The sequence below is a fragment of the Pseudonaja textilis genome, chromosome 3 (assembly GCF_049901715.1).
Source record: "Pseudonaja textilis isolate UNSWEBS1 chromosome 3, rPseTex1.2, whole genome shotgun sequence".
Taxonomy (NCBI): Eukaryota; Metazoa; Chordata; class Lepidosauria; order Squamata; family Elapidae; genus Pseudonaja; species Pseudonaja textilis.
The window spans coordinates 48610119-48629338 of NC_141992.1; the positions used below are offsets into that span (position 1 = coordinate 48610119).

The 19220-nt window shown below is 39.5% G+C and overlaps 1 protein-coding gene across 5 annotated transcripts in view; it reads right to left on the minus strand.

Annotated features, from left to right (window-relative positions):
• The window catches only part of PACSIN1 (protein kinase C and casein kinase substrate in neurons 1), a 71662-nt gene that overhangs the window by 16452 nt on the left and 35990 nt on the right, over window positions 1–19220 (minus strand). Inside the window, exons 2-3 of one of the 5 annotated variants that reach the window (XM_087929592.1) lie at window positions 6108–6183; window positions 5852–6018 (exon numbers count right to left, since the gene is read on the minus strand). The exons of 3 other annotated variants lie outside the window; for them this stretch is intronic. The gene's annotated coding sequence lies outside the window, so the exon portion shown is untranslated. The remainder of the gene's footprint in view (window positions 1–5851; window positions 6019–6107; window positions 6184–19220) is intronic. One more of the 5 variants, XM_087929594.1, reaches the window with a different exon arrangement.

The window sequence follows — 19220 nt, forward strand, 5'->3', positions numbered from 1 at the left end:
TCAAACCAAAGAATTCTCTGGAAGTAAGAACATACAGGAGAAACCAGACCTGAAGAACGAGTAAGAGAGCAATGGAAAGGTTGGAGATAAAACAGATCTAAAACAGAAGTAAAGATTCGTATTGGAACAATGTGATCAAACTAAAGACACCAAAGACTTTCTCCACTGCCTTGGTGATGGGCTAGTGCAGTGGCTTTCTATCTTTTCTTCAGGATGGACCCTTTTGTGGCCATAGGCCCCCAAGACTTGATTCAAGATTTAAATCATAACATTTCTTCAAGACTTCAATGGACCCCGTGATGACATTGTGGTGCCTCCAGGGGTCCACGGACCACAAGTTGATAACTACTGGGCTATAGATTGGTGCATAGCAGTCAGAGAGAGAATGGGTAGAATCTGGTGAAATCACAACTATTGACATTGGTAACCACATATAGAACAGCTAAGCAACCTTTTAGTGGTTAGGGCCTGCAATTTTAGTGGATTTTAGTTTGGATGAGATCATGTCCTTCATCAAAGTAAGCCGAAATGTTGTGTTTCTCTTGGCTTGGAAGGTGATTTCAAGGTCTTTTCCTTTCAGCTGTAAAATACATTTGATTTATTTATTTGACCATTTTCATGTGTTTACTCTCAAAATGACAGAAAACTTAAAAAGAGAGAGAGTTGATACTATGTGCAATCCAGTGCCTCAGATTATACACATCAGAGGATGAATGCACCTGAAAATATGTAAAGTATGCATGAGACAGCATAAATGAGCATTAGAATAAGAATAAAAGGAAACAATAATGCAGCTTCACTCACTTGTCCTAACATGGAGATACGTAAAATTGAGAAACAGTTTCAAACATATTTAATCTGAACCCAGAATAGGGCTGGCCATAAACTCATTAGAAATGTAGAGTGCCGTGAATCATGAAATCATGTTTTCTATTTTAATTCTGGCACTTTAAAAATAGATATTATCACAGGTTGCCACGTTCCTTCCTTCAGTTCTTTAATTAGTACTGTGCCTAATCCAAACTAGAGAAAGAATGCCAAGTTCCAACCAAGTTCCAGGGTGAATTAAGCACAGTATTATCTGATGGGGCCCCTCCACCAACGGGGGGAATGGAGAGGGCACAGTGCTTGACAGGTGCATTTTCTGATTAGCAACAATGTTTATTTTATTTATTTATTTATTTATTTATTTATTTATTTGATTTGTCGGTTGTTTACAAGATAATAAGTATAAGTGTATACATAGTTATGAATAAATGAAATGGGTACACATAAGAAAAATAAAATAAAAATAAAAGAAACAATAGGACAGGGACGGTAGGCACGTTGGTGCGCTTATGCACGCCCCCTAGAGACCTCTTAGGAAAGGGGTGAGGTCAATAGTAGACAGTCTAAGGTTAAAGTTTTTGGGGTTAGGGGAAGAAACTACAGAGTCAGGTAGAGTATTCCAGACATTGATCACTCTGTTGCTGAAGTCGTATTTCCTGCAATCAAGCTTGGTGCGGTTAACCTTGAGTTTGTATCTATTGTGTGCTCTTGTGTTGCTATGGTTGAAGCTGAAGTATTCATTGACAGGTAGGACATTGCAATGTATGACTTTATATACCATGCTTAAATCAGACCGAAGACGGCGTAATTCAAGGTTTTCTAGTTCTAGAATTTCAAGTCTGGTGGCATAAGGTATTCTACAACGAGTAGAGGAGTGGAGAACTCTTCTTGTGAAATATTTCTGGACTTTCTCAATTGTGCTAATATCAGATACGTAATGTGGGTTCCAGACTGATGAGCTGTATTCAAGTATTGGTCTAGCAAATGTTTTGTATGCTCTAGTTAATAGTGTGATATTACCAGAGAAAAAGCTACGTAGGATTAGGTTAACAACTCTTAATGCCTTTTTGGCTATGTAGTTGCAGTGGGCTCTAGCACTTAGATCATTAGAGGTGAGTATTCCAAGGTCCTTTACAGAGCTTGGATCATCAACAAGATCTTGACTATTCAGCTTGTATTTTATTTTCTGATTTTTTTTGCCAATATGTAAGACAGAGCATTTATTTGTTGAGATTTGAAGTTGCCATTTGTTTGACCATTCTGATACATAGTCAAGATCTTTTTGAAGGGTAGCAGTATTGTCTGTGGTATTGAACAGCTTTACATCATCAGCGAAAAGAACGCAGTTGCTCTTAATATGATCACAGAGGTCATTTATGTAGAGTATGGAGAGAGTTGGTCCTAGAACACTGCCTTGGGGGACACCACTATTGACAGGTACAGAATTTGATAGGATGCTCCCAATTTTGACCATTTGTTGTCTGTTTGACAGGAATGCTTCTATCCAGTTATGCAGTTGTCCAGAGATACCATAGGATTTTATTTTTAGGAGTAGTTTGTTGTGTACCACTGAATCAAAGGCTTTACAGAAGTCTATGTAGATTGCATCTATTGTTTTGCCCTGATCAAGTTGTGTAGTCCATATGTTTTTGCAGTGTAAGAGTTGCAGATTACAGGATAGTTTTTTTCTGAAACCAAATTGATTATTGGAGAGTAGGTTGTTTGTCTCTAAGTGGAGGATGATGGATTGGTTAATAATTGATTCCATGACTTTACAGGTGATGCAGCATAAGGAGATTGGTCTGTAATTTTCAACTAGGTTGGGGTCTCCCTTTTTGAAGATGGGGATGACCGTGGCTTGTGACCATAGGTTAGGCAAGGAACTGGTTCTGAAAGATTTTTCAAAGATTATGCTTAGAGGTTTGGCTATGGCAGTGGGTAGCTTTTTTAAGAAGTAGGCACATATTCCATCCGGTCCAATAGATAGAGATGGTTTTAGATTGCGAAGTGCTTTTTCAACATTGTCTTCTGTAAAATCGATATGTATTAGATCATTGTAGTTATCTGTGGTTCGGCTAGGAAATACTGGGCATGAACCATTGCTGTTTACAAATACTGAGCCGAAAAATGTGTTAAAGATGTTGGCTTTAATGGTGTCGTCGTTGCAGTCTTTACCATTAGGTCCTATCAGGGTGGGATGGACCTTGAATCTTTTAGTTTGTTGTTTACAAAATTGTAAAAAGCACAGGTGGAATTGGTGCTTAGAAGGTTTTCCTCTTGTTTAATGTGATAATTGGTGCATTCGGTCTTTATCTGGTGGCATAAATTTTTGTATCAGCTTTTGAAATTGGCAACGTGACCAGATTTGTTTTTCCGCGAGACTGATGTCCTCAACAACACCAATCTTTTGATTCTAGTGACCATTGTTTAAGTACACACAGAATGCAACTCGCAGACATGATAATCTGAAATGAAAATATCAGGGAGACCCAAGGGTTTGACATTAATTGGAGTAGCAGTAAATGCTTAATAGGGGCATGAGAGGTGGGCCTTGCTGAGGAGCTGCTGCAGCTACTCCTTGACTGTATTCTTTTATTTCCTTCTTTTTAGCTCCCCGATTTGCATTTAAACTACACGGCAGTGTAGCATGTGTATTTTTAAAAATATGCACAAATGATAAGAGCCTTTAGACATGGGCTGAGAAAACAAATTTAGATTCAATGACCATTGATGCTTTACTGGGAATTGTAAATCATCTCATCAGCATTGGCTTATATAATCTCCAAGAACGCTGTATCTTGGATAGTTGGGGCTTCTGTCTCTCTGTCTTTTTTGTTGTTGAATTGTCACACTTCCTTATACATACAACATATTTAAAGTAAAATTTGACTAGTCTGTGTTTGGTTTAGTCTATTGTATTGATTCATTTCACTTCATTTGTAAACCAAGATTTATAGTTTAGTGCATTTGCCAATCAAATCAATTATATTTTATAAAAGAAATACAGTCAAGCTACAACCTCACCTAGTGTATGAATACTGTTTTGTTTAAATCTTTTGAAAGTATATAAATTTTCTTTCCATTGCCTCTCCTTCCAATTATGAAACCAAGACTTATGTGTACTTTCCTTTAGTAGCTCTCTATTCACTATTCAAAACATGGTGCAGCAAATATACCAATTCTGGACACTCCAAACATAGATCGATCGATCTATCTATCTATCTATCTATCTATCTATCTATCTATCTATCCATCCATCCACCCATCCATCTATCTATCATCTATTTATTTATTTATTTCACCTTGAGTCAAAGACTTTAAGCCCTGATTCTTGCATTCCAGGGCCCAGTTTATTGGCATTTCTGCATTACCATTGTTTTCACTCTGTGATCTCTACCAAGCAATTTGAAGAAAACGATTTTATTTCTGGCAATTCAGAAATATTGAGGATAAAAAAATGAAACTCACTCTTTACTCTGAACTACCCCAGGTTTTGCAGTAACAAAAACAAATTAAAAACTCTAAATCTAGTCCATGCTAAAGAAAAATAAAATACACTACTTAGCATTCCCTATCACCATCCATGTCCTTACTTTTCACTGAGTTAATCGAAAATCTCATCAGTTCATCTGAAGGGGAGGGGTATCAGACCCTAGGGCACCATAAAATCTTATCTTTTGTCATGTCTAGTCGTGCTTTCTTAAAAGCTATGCTGTTGCTATTGTATCAGGTATTATCCTAGTTTATAGGAAGTACTTTCTTAAGGTGATTCCCAGGCTAAATGTTTTGAATCAACTTATGCAATTTGTGGTAAGGAAACTAAAGAAACAAAGTCTGGTTTCTGTTCTGCCCATTCCCCCCATCTCAATTACTATGTAATTAGTTCCTCTTTCTGGCAAAATCATAGTTTGGTATTTGCCATTAAGTTTGAGTATTTGTTTTATATTTTAATTTCAGTTTTCATATACTTGCTCCCTAAAGTCTTTTTTTTTTATCAATGGAGGCAAACAGAAAATGAGATGTTCTAACCAAAGGCTTAAAATGAAAAATTATTATTTCAACTTTCTGACCAATATTGATTATAAGATTTGAGAAAGAAATATAGGTTGCTGGTGCAGAAAAATTATTGTTTATAACAGCTTTATCCTATCTGATGCTATTAAAATATATTGGAATCCCTAAGGACCTGAAAGGTCCATGTTGGAGAAGTGTCATTTATACCAGTTTTTCTCAACTTTGGCAACTTGAAGTCAGCAGCTGACTGGGGAATCCTGGAAGTTGAAGTCCACACATTTTCTGCTTGCTAAGGTTGAGAAACGCTGATTTATGCCATAAGTGATAATGATAATTGAACTCTGCCTTTATCCTAGTTCAGATTCCATGTCATACGGTTTTTGTCATATAGCTGCAAATGAACGAGTTTTGCCCAATATGTTAAAATTGTTAGAATTCTTGCTTGACACCTCTTTTCAAGGCCAAGCTAATCCTGGAATTAATTAAAAAAATCAGGAAATAGTATATTTTAAAAAAATAACACCTATTGTATTTTTAAAATTATAAAACTGAATCCACATTCCTAGCTCTTATTTCTTTCTCTTTTTTCATCAAGGGAGACAGTATTATTAGTTACATCCCCCCTCTCCATCCCTCTCTCTCACACGTACACAACCTTTATTGTCAGTCACTGTGGCATTAGTGACATTCTTGCTGAATTTTAATATTCAATTGATTATCAGTTTTGATTCACAAAATGTGTGAGGAAGATATGCATGTATACTCAAAGTGTGACTTGGTACTTTAATTGTTGGTATAAATTGATATGCATTTGGCAACCACAGATAGCTTTTTTCCTTATGTAACACCTATAAAAATGCTGTAGCAAGGGTTAGGCTGGCTTGGTTTACAGACACTGCAGCTTTAGTTCATGATCCAAAACAACACTTACATTTTTCTTTTGCTTTTGCTTTAAGCATGCATTAAAAAAGTACTTTTGCTGGACAGTAGCAAATGGAACTAATCTTACCTGGCAGGCGGACAAGGGAAGCCAGTTCTGGCAAAGATGTGCTGAAACACTTTTCTAATCAATAAACATTTGCTGAAAGTGTCAACCGCTTGCAGAGAATAGGTGGCATTTTAGAAAGTCATGGAAAACGTGCCTTTATCATCAGCAGGAGGACAAGGGAAGAAAAGCTGTGCTGCCCCCCCAAAAAATGACACTACTGCAGGACAGAAAGGAACAATAAGACCTTTCCAAACAGGAAACGTGGAACTGTCCTCACCTTGTATCCCCAGCTAGCATGGCCATAGAACAACACCGATCTTGTTCAACACATTAGCATCTTAGGTATCTTTTATCTGTTTTTGATCAAAAACACATAGAAAAATACACAACAAAATAATGGAATCAACTGTTTGAACAAAAAGAAAATTTAAATAGTAATAAATTATCTTAAGCATTACTATGCTCCCTTTAACTTGTGCTAATGGCTGCTAGATAAACAGTGATGCTACTGTGTTATAGGAAGCAGAAAGAGTTCTATTTCATGAATACTAATAATACCTACAAGTGACAGTACTGTATGCTTCAACACAAATTCTCTCTCTTTCTCACTTACCCCCATGAGAATTTAAATTTGGGTAATCTACTGCCCAGCATATTTTACTTTACAAGAAATTCCTTGGCTTAACACCAGGGAAAATGCCACATTCTTTCTTTCACAGAAAGCTAGGACTGACTCACTGTTCCCTTCCTGCCTGAAATGCTTGGAATTCGCTCTCAGAATAATTGTAAAATCACATTTTACAATCACCTCAAAATCACATTTCAAGAAACCTTTGGCCAAAACCTGAGCTCCTGGTCTCACCCAGTGAAGCCTAATCCAACTAGAAGTACATGCCACTGAAATGCCAATACCCTTTTGCCTCTGCCTCCATTCTCTTCCTTTCTTGTCCTTCCTGTCTCCGTATTTAAATAGAAAACTCTATGGGCATATATAAAAATGGTGCAGATGGATAATTTTAATCTTGGACATAAACTGTAATCTCTTTTTTTAGAAAGCCTTTACTTTTACTTACTTCCAATCAGCCCTATTGCATTTACAGAGACCCATGCTCCTTTTCCTGCCCTGATGTAACACCACTGCAGAATTTGTCTTGCTGTACAAGGTTATACTCATTGACATCTGTGTTAATAAAAAAAATCAACAAATCATGTTCTAATGTGGAATGACACATTATAAATACAGCTGCAAACCTTTTCTGGGAGCTGAAGACCACATATATTAAAGTTGCCAAGTTTGAAAAATACTGCGTTAAGGTCTCCCTTAACTCCTGCTAAACTCCTGAATCACGTCCATATAATCTTCAAGTTCACACAACACCAGAGAATTCCTGGTAGCCTGGCACTCAGACAAATCAGCCATCAATAGGCGGACAGAGATAAACTGCATCTGTATACCACTCAGAAAAGACAAAAAGTGAAAAGGGCAACAAGAAGTCCAAAAAACATCCCCACCAGCATTCAACATCCAAAGGAGCAGAGATTAACATCAATTAACACTAGATGAACTATCAAGAAGTAAACAATACCCCAATCAAGGAACAACCAATGCAGACAAACAATGGTGGGATTCAAATTTTTTTACTACCGGTTCTGTGGGCATGGCTTGATGGGTGTGGCGGGGAAGGATACTGTAAAACCTCCAGTCAGAGATGGTATTTGCTGGTTCTCCGGACTACTCAAAATTTCCGCTACCAGTTCTCCAGAACTGGTCAGAATCTGCTGAATACCACCTCTGCAGACAAACAAGCTAACAATAAACAACAGCCTAATCAAGGAATTACCAAGACTACTCCCAATAACACTGACAGGGCAAGCCATAAGAAAATAATAAAAAAGAGCAAACCTCACTCCCTTCTACTACTGAAGATGTTACCAAGTTTGGTAATGAAACATCTTCCAGAAAACCACCAAGCTCAGAGAGCGCTAAGGACCCCATAGTTCAAACCTGACCTATAAATATTCTCTTCTATAAACTTCACACTCCTGGAGAGTTAATTGTACAGTACTGTGCAAAATGTTTTGACATCACCACATTACCTATCCCTCCGTTAGATCATGCATCTCTGCTCAGGATGGAACATAATCAATATGTCAACCTATGCCTACTTAAACATATATTTGAGGGCCAATCTATCCATCCATCAAATTTACCTGATACAATTGCCCACTGAGTTTTCCAGAATGATAGATATAATTAAACAGCTACCCTGTTCTCTCTGGTTTACAATCTAAAAAGAAACATGCTTTATGACAGTGACATCTCTCCTGAGTAGCGTTACAAGGGGAAAGCAATGCAATCTAGGCCAGATTGGCCTCTCAAGTGATGACCTCATACATTTGTGTTTATGCTGCTGGACCCAGCTCCTGACCACAGTGGCCTATTTGCTTTGTTAAGGTTCTTTTGAAACAATTGCTGCTACTGCCTCCCTGCAGAGGAACCCAGCAGTTCTCCTCCAGCAGTAACTGTTGCCCTGCTGTGATCTGATAGAGCTTGGGCCATGTTCCCCTCAAGGATGAGTTGACTAGGAACATTGCCTACAATGTCTCATCCGCCTCAGAAGCATAGGCCATCAATTCAAATAAAAATCATCTGCATATGTGCTTTTAACTATCTGTGCATAAATGGTACAGAGGAAAGGGAAAAAGAGAATTTGTACCAAAAAATTAGGATGACAACTTTAAGCACAGGGGACTGAGCTATATATGTATTTTACATTTTATTTGATTTGTCAATCGCTTACAAGATACAGGTATAAGAATAAATATAGTTTTGAATACATGAGATAGATACATGAGATAGTTTTGGGGATGTGCAAGTGTGGAGAATGCACATCGTAGGAGGCACACCCATGTATGCCCCTGCACTGTTCATCTTATTACAGAAAATGTTCAGTGTTCTTCTAGGAAAGCTGGTATTTCTTTTTGATGAACTAACAAATTGTGTGTTGGCTTTGTTTAAACTTTATAAGCCTTTCCCCCCTCCTTTCCAAAATCTGTCACCTTACAATGTTGCCTGTTTAGATACAAAGCCAAAAAAAGAAACAGTAGCAAAATAACCATCTAAATAAGCATATAAGAGTTTGCACAGAACATATTGATCCACAGCCTCAACTTGTGTTCTTTTATCAGAAGAATATCAAAGAGGGGAATCAGAATGAAATGATTGTGGGTGGAATATGATTTTCTTTTTCTCTACATATTTGCAAGAAGTGTTTGCCTTTGTCTATATAGATCAGTGGATAACCTTTTTGGGCTCCTGTGCCAAAAATTGTGCGTGCGCTTGCGTGCCAACACTCAGAAGGCAATGTGCGCCCCCCATGCCTGCTATGCATGTGCGTGTAATTCCCACCCACCCACCTCCGCTGCCCCCTTATCTGCACTGCGCCTCACAGCTGATTTTCAGCTGCTTTGAGGCCTTTTTTGGCCTCCCAAAGGCTTGAGGAAGGCTTCTGCAGACTTTGCAGGCTGAAAACTAGCCCCATTTTATCACTTCCTGTTTTTCCAAAAATACCAGAAGTGATGAAACGGGGCTAGTTTTTGGCCTGCAAAACCTGCAGAAGCCTTAATCAAGCCTTTGGGAGGCTGAAAAAGCTGTGAGGCACGCACATGCCCAGTGAGGTAAGTTTGCCTGCAGCTCGCATGCTGGCACAAATGGGTCTGCGTACCATCTGTGGCACGCGTGCCATAGGTTCGCCATCACAGATATAGATGGATCATTTCAGTGTAGGAATCAACTAGGAAAAGCTATGCTTTTTCATAGAAAGAGGGAAGATACAAGGTAGACACTATTAGTCCCAAGATTGGATTACCGCTTCCATCAACTTGCTATTGCACATATGGACAAGCCATCCCCAGTATAGATAGATAGATAGGGTCTAATTCATGTGCAGTAATGCTGGAGCAATTCCAAAGAGTGAGTTAAGCTCAGGGACTCTGTATCACCAATATTTCCACTATTAAATATATAGAAACTGTCTGAAAGTGACTTGCATTTATTCTCATCGCAGCTGACCTTGAAGCATTAAGAAGCCCCAGGGCTCTCTCCAGCTGACCAATTAAAGACAATGGCACAGAAGCAGACAACGTCAACACTGTTGCTGTCCATATGAGAATCAATGCAGTTGCTGTAATGATAAAAGCTGACAATCTTCTGCATCATCATTCCCCTGGTCAATGAAAGATGCCAGTCCTCAAAATAGAACAACAATGCTAAAAGTTAGTGTGTGTATGTGTGTGTGTGTGTGTAGGGGGAAGAGAGACAACCCAAGAGGTAGGATTGGGATATTCCTGCCAATAGGAAAATGGGTCATCGCACCACTCTACAGAGCTCAAGCTGGGAAATGAAACATTTCCAATTTATGTTGTGTCACAGCTAAGCTGGAAATAAATCATCTTTGCTGCCCAGGAAGAACAGTAATGGGGAATCAGAAGGGAAAGATACAAATGTAAGTAAAGTAGAGACAACAAAGTTCCACGTGGAAATGGCCACAGGCATATAGCTAAATGACTCTTCTCTTTTTAGCTACCAAGTGGGTTCCTATCAGGATTAATTTTGCTTTACATAGAATCTTCACCACTTGAAAAGTTGCGTTTAGTATTTGTAACAAAACAATCCTTGTTTTTAATCTTGTATAGATCAACAGCAAATGTGGCTTCTTAGATTTTTATCTCAGTGGCTACGTTGTCAGGAGATATAATGGCAAGAAAATTGCATCATAGAAACTAGTATTTGTAATTTTGTACGACCTGGGATCACCATATGTGCACTAATTTGCAACTGAATGTTCACACGTTCATCTGAGTCATCAAGAAATAAGTCAAAGACTGTTTGAAGCAAGAATGTTTTAGAAAACTGGAAGCAATATTGTAGAACTTATAAATGCCCTCATATTTATTTAGCACTTCAAGCTAAATATAAGAAGATCAATTAAATTACTCTATTTGGACTTAATAAACATACAATAAAGTTGAGAAGGTATATAAAACTACTTTTAAGAATATGGAAGGATGATAATGTATTCATAAATGTAGCCTTTTAGGGAAATTACAATGCTGCCAACTCCCCCCCAAGCATTCATCTTCCTTTGAAGATATTTTAAAATTTAGCATACCAATGTCATGGGCTATCCTTTGTACAACTGCATATGCTCAGGCCTCTTCAGTTATCATGTCATATAGTTACATGCATGTGTAAATCACTCTACAGTACTATTTTCAAAAGTATCTTTGAAGAAACATGTCCAAATGTTTATTTATTTATTTATTTAAAAAATTTATAGGCAGCCCATCTTACCTCAAGTCCTAGCTATTGCTAGCATTCTTGTTTTTTTCCACAAATATATTCTGCAAATGCATATAGAGGAATACATGCCCCTCATTTTATTGTCTGATGGGTAGAACTCTGTGTCAGAATACGCCCAGCATTGGTCATATCTCTCTAACAGAAAAAGGAATGCTTCGTGCTCTCAAATCAACCTAAATAAAGTTGATGGCCTGATAGGAAACAGCAGTCTGAAGATGGACAGCAGAGATTGAAAAAGGTTCTTGCATTGCTGTGAAAGATATGGTGGTAGGTTCCATAAGTTTTTAAACTTCTAACTTGGAAATGGTGGTAAATATGGAAGATCCTTCACTTCTAGAGAGATGTTATAAGGGATGAATATCTGCTCCCATGCTGACTCATTCTTTCCAAAATAGGTTACATTTCATTTTCTCCTTTTTGCTATGCATAATATAACAGTTTGTATAATCAAGTCCATCAATTACCCTCCTCGACAGGGAAAGGCTATTGATGAAGTGTCCAGTGCTGAGTGAGAACTTCAGAATTGCTCTGTTTGGATATAGAGCTGACGGAGCAGGCATGAACTGAAAGCAGAAGTCTGTCCTATTGCAGGAAATATTGTATCACCCGATCAATACCCTGTAGAATGAATGCACAGTACTTTTGAGAAGGCGTGTGTCCTTTTCTAATCCAAAATAGACTTTCATGCACAAAAGAAACACCAGAATCCCACCCAGAAGTTCCTAGCATGATCACTGGGGGCATGAAGAGATGTATTTGATTTGTTTTCTATATCAGGCATCCTCCAGAGTGTGTTGTATTTAAAATGCTTAGAATTGCTAGCCAGTATGGCCTCAACTCTTCCATCCTCCTTCATATATGGAATATGGTGGGTTTTTTAACCAGAAAACTTCTTCTATCTCTAGAATCATAACTGAGGATTTTAGAAATTCCAAAGTCAGTTCATGGAATGAAGGTGAAGTGTTGGTTTAATAGTGACCTGCAATGGTTCAACTATTATCAGGTACTAAAATTTTCAAGGCCAGTGTCTTCCTTTCTGGAAACAGGGATGAAGCATAATCAGAAAGCCCTGAAGACCCCTGGCAAAAAGCAACTAAAGCCCAAAGCACAGCAGCAACAGACAAAAATCTTAGCTTTCATTTTGAACTTAAAAGTCATGAATTTTATGACTTAGGGGTGGGCATACTTTCCCCTTCTCTCAGCAAAATTGCAGCTTGCAGCTTGTTGTTTCCACATTCACCTATATGCAGTCTTAAATTGAACTCTGGATTCTTCAAATGTTTTGAGTATTCAGCTTTGAGTATGATACTAGATGGCATCTCTTCAAGAAAGCCCTCATAGAGGGGGCTCCATGCTCTCTCTGTGAATTCCTTCTTCACTTTCAAATGATGAAAAGGCAGCCGGGAGAAATGATCATCCAGCTGTGTTGGAATGATGCAACAGCCTTGCCTTCTCTCGCAGGTCAAAAATATTTATGACCCCCAGGGCTTTAGTTAAATATAGGGTAGGCTTCCCATATAGGGTAGGCTTCCCATACCGCTCAATATCCTGAGGGGGGTTGATGAAACCAGAGGTGTTGAAGTATAGGCAAGCTCAGCTGCACTGAAGTCACAGGGCCTTTTCTTTTTAGTTACTAAAGAACCTCCTGCATCAAGAGAAAAATCTATGTAGGAAATACAATGATATCAGTATAATCTCTGTGTAAGTACTTAGGTTGAGCTAATATGAACAAAGATGGCATCTTTTACGTTTAGAATGATTGTACTGTAATCTTATTTAACTGAAGTATAAAAAGTGCAGGTGGGACGCGGTGGCTTAGTGGCTCAGTTGCTGAGCTTGTTGATCAGAAAGGTCGGCAGGTCGGAGGTTTGAATCCCTAGCACCACATAACAGAGTGAGCTCCCGTTACTTGTCCCAGCTTCTGCCAACTTAGCAGTTCGAAAGCATGTAAAAAGGCAAGTAGAAAAATAGGGACCACTTTGGTGGGAAGGTAACAGCGTTCCGTGTACCTTTGGCATTTAGTCATGTCAGCCACATGACCATGGAGATGTCTTTGGACAGCGCTGTCTCTTTGGCTTTGTAACAGAGATGAGTACCACCCCGCAGAGCCAGAAATGACTAGTACATGTGTGCAAGGGGAACCTTTACCTTATAAAAAGTGCAATTTTCTCATTAGTTTTCCATTCAACTTTGTTATCAATATAATTTGTTCAATTTACAACCAACATTCCTATGATCCATAGGTAATTTTTTTAACATGTGGAAACCATACTTAATATATAGACTAAAATAGGGAAAGAATATTTATTTTCCATAATTCACTGCTGATAGCACCCAAAACCAGCCATTATTTTGTGACAGAAAAAATCCTTCTCATTGCTATGTTTTTTTCTCCTGTTTGTGATATTTGCTCCACTTTCCTAATGACACAGCCAAACTTACCTCAAACATACAATGGAAGCTTAGTACAAGGATGCATTCTCCACACATGCACACCCCAACACACACACTTTAACCTTACACTGTCTACTATTGACCTCACCCCTTTCCTAAGAGGTCTGTAGGGGGCGTGCATAAGCGCACCAATGTGCTTACCATCCCTGTCCTATTGTTTCTTTTTATTTTTCTTATATGTATCCATTTCATGTATTCATAACTATGTTTATACTTATACCTGTTATCTTATAATCACTTGAATAAACAAACAAACAAACAAACAAATAAATAAATAACACTGATCTTAAGCCTGGTTCTAAGTTCCATTTGACACAAAGTCAAATGGTCCAAACTAAAGTTGTGCTCTCTGTGGCTTTCTGTGATGACTGTATAGACTGAGTAGCTTTGGAAAAAATCCTATTCTTGCTATTAGAACAAATTGTCCTAAAATATCAACACCATTCAAAAGTGAAGTAGGTAACCGATATGAAGAATCCTGAATGAAGGTAGAGCTCAGGTCATACCAATGCAAAAAAGGAGACAGAAAGACAAGGACTCTGCTTCCCTAAATGGCTGCATGACCAATTTGAAGGACAGGATTAAGAAAGGATTGTGAAATACACAACTGAGGGATATTTGCACACCCTGATAACCTTTTGAATAAAATGCAAAAGTGACCCATTTCATCCCAGAAAATCTCACTGCGTGTTTCTTCTCCCTCGAAAGAAAATTGAAAACCAGCTCTCTTTCAGCAAATTAAATCTGATTTATGAACAGGAAATGCTTCTTAAAGGAATTGTGGTTGAGGATTAAGAAGTGCCTCCTTGGGGATGCTGTTCTTTTAGCTCCCCATGATTTAAAAGCCCATCTTACATTTCTGCCTGAAGATATGATTGTGTCTCTAAGTTCAGTTTCAACAGAAAGAAAGCAAAATCTCCATCACTATAAGACCTTTAATTTGCCGTTTTTGCATATAGTATGAGTCATCCATTCTGGGGGTGTCAGGGTGCATGAGAGAGATAGATAAGAGATGCTTTGCAAGCAAAGGAGGATGAAAATTCTAGCACTTAGTCATCCCAGTTCTGTGCTTGAGGTCCTTAAGGCAATTGCAAGAGCTGCACCAGGAGACATCATTTTGGCATAATATAATGTTTGTTTTCATTCATCTAAGCTCGGATCTCAAATGAGCTGAATTTAACAGCTACTGACATTCTAGTAGACTTGGGGGTTTGCTAAGGGCAAAGTGCAGACTGCTGCCACAAAACAAATGGAGAACTAGTTTCTTGGTTTAAGGAACAGTGGGAAATCATTCTGCTGGTTGGAAGGAAAATATATTCCCAAACTGGATTTATGCATTTGTTGAATGGATAAAGGGAAACCATTTGACCCAATTTTTTAATGAAAATTAAAATTTGGAAAAGGACAGTTGTATCTTATATAATTGCTTAAATATGAACAAAGATAATTCAGAAACAAGATAACTCTACTTAAAGGCACATAATAACCATGTCCTTGTTTAAAATCTAGTGCTTTGATTAAGGAATGAGTACTTCTGGATTCTTCGAAGCTGGATGGAATTATTTGCATTTCACTTATTCACTTAGGTTAAAGATGCACATTGATATAAAGGAGCTGTTTTATGTAGGTGGGGAACAGCATCAGGATGATGGTTTTGCTCCAGATTATGTCACTCGTAGGAAAGTTCAATGAACAAAGGAATGCTCAATAGGTCTCAACGTCAAGTAGTATTTCACAGCTAGGGTCAGAGTCTATAGCCATGATGGCAAACCTACAGCACACAGAGCCATTTCTGTTGGCACATGAGAGATCGCCTGGAACAGACCCACTGTGCATGTGCGCGCCCCCGCCAGCCAGCTGATTGTCAGGTATCTGCCGTACATGTGCGGGGGTAGACACGCACAGGGGAGACACATGTGCATGTGCAGGGGGGTGGGTCACACGCGAGGGGTCGCATGCACATGTGCAGAGGCACACAGTGTGCGCACAGAAGTGTGGGGGGGTCACACATGCATTGCATTATGGGTGCGGGCATGCAATGAAAAAAAGGTTAGCCATCACTGGTCTATAGCAGGGCTCTCCAAGCTTGGCCACTTTAAGCCTGGAGGAATTCAACTCCCAGAATTCTCCAGCCAGCAAAGGAGTTGAATTCCTCCAGGCTTAAAGTGGCCAAGGTTGGAGACCCCTGGTCTATAGGGTCCATTTTTCTAAAATAAAATATGGAATGTTGAGTAACATTCATTGTACAGAATTTTTCGAGATCTGATTTGTCTAAGATCGCAATGTACAATATTCCACTTGGTTCAGAACACAGTGGCAGCTTCTTCTTCTGATGTTTTCCAGTTCCTTTTAGCTAATAACCGATGTAACTGTAGCATGCATTGACAGCTACAGAAATTGCTAGTGAATTCTACAAAGAGTTTTGTTCTTTCATCTCAGAAGAATTCAGTTGCCACCGATCTCTGTCCAGTCACTTGCTGGAGCACTGAACTCACCTGGATCACATCAATTGTGCCACTGCAGAGCTGGAGAACTTAGCGTGCCGGCCGCCCTGTGCCCCTCACTTGCTGGGTGCACTCCATTAGGTTTGGCACTCCAGCAAGTGGCGGGGCAGAGCGGTGGCCATTTGTGAGAGAGGCTGGGGCTTGGCAAAGAGAAGAGACCAGACTGGTGCTTCTCCACCTGGCTGGTCAAGGGCTCTGGCACTCAAGTCAGTGTAGGAGGCAAGCATCGGGTTTATAGGTGTGGCAACCGACAGCTGCATTCACCTGGCCCATTCCGAGGGCCCAGGTGTCACCCTTCAAGATCTTTTCTACTTTTCTATTGCTTTCTACTGCTTTGCATCTTTCGGCTGCCATGAGTAACGGTGGGGAGGAGGGGTTGTATCTTGTGGGAAGAGAACTGAAGGTGTTACATTCTTGTCTTGTATAAATGAGGAGTGGCGGGGGGAGTATAAATTCCTGCTCTTAAGTTTCTATTTCCTTGCTCAGCTTTCTTTCCTTTGCACCACTGCGAAGTTTTATCAAAATATGTCAAGGTCAACGGACAGAGGCCTCATCACCACCTGAAGATGCCCACACGATCATATTCAGAACTTTTAATTGGTAGAATCTTTTGGACTTTGGGGGGTGGGAACAATTCCATCCCTTTGTATATGTGATCTGCGTGCCAAATTCCTTAGATTCAGAATTCTACCTGTAGCTTCCACTTTGAATTAAAGAAAAACTTTGCTCTAACCATTGGAGTCTGAGTATTTCTTTCTTGGATTTTGAATGGAGCACAGACTGACATTATTCTGAATCACCTCACCAGCCCACCCGGAGAAAATATCCAGTTTTCTACCGAGGGGGTTTGACATCATGTCATCTCCAGCTAGTGAAGAAGAGGATCTTGGAGCTGTGGGGGGGGCAATCGTTGCTGATACCGGAGGTGCCAGCAGCCGACTTGCTAGCCGACCTTACTCTGGAGGAAATTCCAGCTGAGAGGCCCAGATGGTCATTGGGTGTTGGCTGGAAGGATCCCGAGGAGGCCCCCCCCTCCTGGAATCACTACAACCCGCAGGCGTAGGAGAGACGGGCTGTGGCAAGAGAAGGAAAAGAGAGAATTGATTCTGGATCAAGCCAGGCAGCTCCTGAATGAAGCTTTTGGTCAGCCTCACCTCGCTCCAAGGTATGAGGGGGAAGGGGGGGGCAAGTTCAGCCAGAGACAGCCAGGCTGCCCCCACCCCCATAGGTCAGCCAGCGCCTTTGTATAGGTGTCTCCGGAAATAGTGCTGCTGCTTTGACTGTTGCTGAAAATATGCAGATGGTGCACATGGTGCCACCCAGACTGGGACAAAAGAACACCTGCAAGAACCTGATAGATCTCGCATTCTTCCATAGGCTTCCATCCTTCCTGCAAAAACACTTTTCCAAAGCAGACAGAAGGTGAGATCTAAGGAAGAACGTGAGATCTAAGGAAAACAACTTTGCACTGACATCTTGAGCTCTGGAGATCTTCCAAAGGTAAGTGAGCGATCGGGGAGGGGTGCGGAGGAGAACAGGGAATGTGGTGGGCTACCAAAACAGGCCTAGTACCTGCAGAGATCTGGCAGGGCAGGATGGCGGGGGGGTGGATAGGCAGGGAACATGTTGTAGCATCTCTGTGGTCAGTCATAAGGGTGAGCGACTGCTATGGCGTGGCAACATACGTAACTTTGGGACCAGTCGTAAGTACTTTTGGTGAGGATGTCATAACTTTGAACCACTGCTAAATGAACTGTCATCATTTGAGAACTATCTGTACTGTATTACAATGTGGCTCGAAAGAATGCAGGAAGGGATCTCTCTTCTATGGAAACGTGTGAACTTTAAAATTCCTAATTGTTTTTAAACTGAGGATTTTGTATTTAACTTTTGCCAAAATGCCCAAAATTTTCAAAACTTTTATTCTTTGGCAAGAAATATGCATCAACATTCTATGTGAATTTTATAGGGAGTTTAGAAACTAATCTTCAGTTAAGCATTTCTATTGAATAAAAACTCTATATTTGCATATGGTCATTGATTTCAAATTGATATTCTCTATACTGTGAACTCCCAGGGTCTTGGAAAATTGCCATGAACACAGAATAGTATAAAGAATCAGGTGCTCATTTGACCAAATAGCAAGAAAATCAAATGCACTTTTTAAAGCCGGCTCTGTTCTCATTAGCGACTGTTCAGGCATTACATTAAAACATTGTCTGAATTTTCAAATATATGTAGGAAAACTATGACTTTGCCTTTCATCTTTAGTTACCTTTATATTTCAGTCACTTGATGTAGTGCTCCCTGGATGAGGAAACAGTTACAGAATACTTTGTTAAAAATCATTGCTTGTCATCTAACCTGCAAATTGCAATTTTCATTTTATGAGTAACAACAAACCTAAGTGTGCCATCTCAGGTATACCAGACCATTATTAAGCTTATAGCAGGATACAATGTTTAAGTTGAGAAATGTTTAGGAGCTATGTTAATTGTATGAGTTTTTACAAAGAATTAGTATAGCTCATAAACATTCTTAGTTCTGAGGAAGTGGATTGAGTGATCAGTGGTAGGTCCACTAAAGAGAGAAGATGGCAAGGAAGTAACAGGCAACAGAGAGAAAGCAGAACTGCTTAACTCGTTCTTTGCCTCTGTCTTCACGCAAAAAGAAACTATAACTCAACCCACCAAAAACATAACTGTAAAAGACAGACCAGAAATAAAAGTTAAAATAATCAAAAAAATAGTAAGAGAACACTGTCTGATCTTGATGAAAACAAATCACCTGGGCCTGATGGATTACATCCCACAGTTTTAAAGGAGCTGGCCGAGGTCATCTCAGAACTACTGCACCATATCTTTCAAAAATCCTGGACACCGGGGAACTACCAGAGGACTGGAAAAGAGCTGATGTGGTTCCCATCTTCAAAAAAGGAAAAAAAACAGACCCAGGAAACTATAGACCAATCAGCCTAACATCAATACCCGGGAAGATACTGGAAAAGATAATAAAAAAACAGATCTGCCAACATCTAGAAACAATTAAAGTAATAACTAGCAGTCAGCAC